This window comes from Musa acuminata, unplaced genomic scaffold, assembly GCF_036884655.1.
Source record: "Musa acuminata AAA Group cultivar baxijiao unplaced genomic scaffold, Cavendish_Baxijiao_AAA HiC_scaffold_1130, whole genome shotgun sequence".
Classification (NCBI taxonomy): domain Eukaryota; kingdom Viridiplantae; phylum Streptophyta; class Magnoliopsida; order Zingiberales; family Musaceae; genus Musa; species Musa acuminata.
This window is the reverse complement of record NW_027021343.1, coordinates 31347-33563: the sequence shown is the minus strand read 5'-3', so window position 1 is coordinate 33563 and position 2217 is coordinate 31347.

Here is a 2217-nt window from a genome sequence, read left to right as displayed (position 1 = left end):
GACTTTTTCCTTCACTCTGTGAGTGTTACAAGGCAAACATGCCTGAGGAAATGTCATGTGGAGTGTAGCTATAATTATGTACTACAATACTTCAATTTCTACTCCTGAAAACAAATGCATCTACAATTACATAATCTATCAGCCATTTATGGGCTACTATAATTCTGATGCTCTAAATTCTTCTTGCAAGTGCACGAGTCACTGCTGTTACAGACTATCCGGTCCTACACATCTTAAGGAGCCTAAAAAACCTGTGAATTCACATCAGCAATGCACATGACAAGAGAACCTATTCTCATGAAATAATTTTTTATAAAAAAAAATTATTATTAGACACAAATTTAATATCAAAATTAGATTAAGTATAGTAGATTCAAAACAGAAGGGGCATATATTTTCAATATGATAATCACATTATCCTCTTTTCCTCTTTTCAAGTTTACTGTAATTATTAAAAGTAGAAAACTATCAAAAGGCAAGAGAAAAAATCTTTATGATCGTGATATGATCCTTCCAATGTCTTATCTAGGTAAGAATAAATAGCTTAGAAAAAGAAAATTAGAAGAGTCCCTCTCATCAAGATTATCTCGTAGAAATTCTATTATAATTAGATTTTTTTTTTTTCTATTGACCGATAACTATAATTAAAATTTAATCAAATCTATAATATATCTTAATTAAATAGAACAACATAATCTAATATTCTCAAATTTAACATATTAATTATTAAAGATATAAAAAGATTCAAAATAAAAATAAATAAAATACAATTTATTTAAGAATAATTTCACCCAATTAGATTCTGAAATTAAAAAAAAAACATTTTTACACATGCTAATTTAAAAATAAGCTAATAAATTTAATAAATATACTAATATTATATTAAGTCTGATTAATAATATGAGTCATAGTGATTATATGTTATCATTATCATATTTTTCTTTTATATACTATAACATTATAAGTCTTTCCTAATTTAGTACAAAATTACCCTTGTAATTTGTCTTATCAAGATAGTTCTATTATTCACATTCCACCATAAATATGTATATACATTAATAATAAATAAATAATTTTTATTATATAATTATAATATTAATTATAATATTCACTCAAGTATGTATCATCGTATTTTTTATGGGTTGCCCATGGATCCAATTATAAGAAAATCTTCTTTCAAATATTTTAAGCTATAAGACCAATGTGAATGGATCAATAATCATTATAGTGGAACTCAGGTTCATAATTCATATTAGTTATTTTTAAACTTTTTTTTTTAATTACAAAGTCCTCTATGCTAATATGGTTAGAACTATTATAGTACTTATCTTTTTAAGAGAAGAAAGTTACTTTAATACATTAAAAAAAAATCTTCACTGACATAGTAATTGAGTTTGGCCTCCCGAGATAAAATTTTATAGTGATAAAGCTTGATTAATGGCATGTCACAAAATCAACTTATATTGATGATAATGTAATTTACATTATATTATTCCTATAAATTATCCTAATAGCTAATGTAAACATAAATCATAAAGTGGACTTTCTAGAGATAATTTATAATATCAACATCTAAAAATATCATTATTTTTTAAGTTAATCCAATTTCCTATATTTGAGCATATAATCGTTCATCCCTCGCAAATATCTTATTCATTCATTGATAATTCTAATATCTACATAATATTCTAATTATAAAACTAATACCTGATATAATATAAATTTAAGCATATAATAGACTTTTAATCACACATGCATAAAGAATAATTTTTTATTTATTATTTTATTTAAATATTTTCTAAGTTAATAATCATACTCCCATTATTCTTTAGATATAAATATTGATCAATAGTATTTTTCTTAAATTTAAAGAAAATAATAGTATCACGAGATTTTATATACCATTGTCTAGAAGATTGTTTATAATTATAAATAGATGTCCAAATTTTATAGGCTAAAATTTATATTTAGTTTTTCTATATGAATCATTTAGATTAATTCATATAAATTGTTTATCTAGTTTTTATTTAAAGAAATATTTTCACATTCATCTGATGTAACTTAAACTAATAATAAGTCGCTAATGTCATCATGATTATTAACGAGTTTATTAGATAAACTAAAGAAAAAATCTCATTATAATTAATATTTTCTTTATAAGTAATTTTTTTTATCATAAATCTAACTATATATCGTTTCATATTAACCTTTGAGACA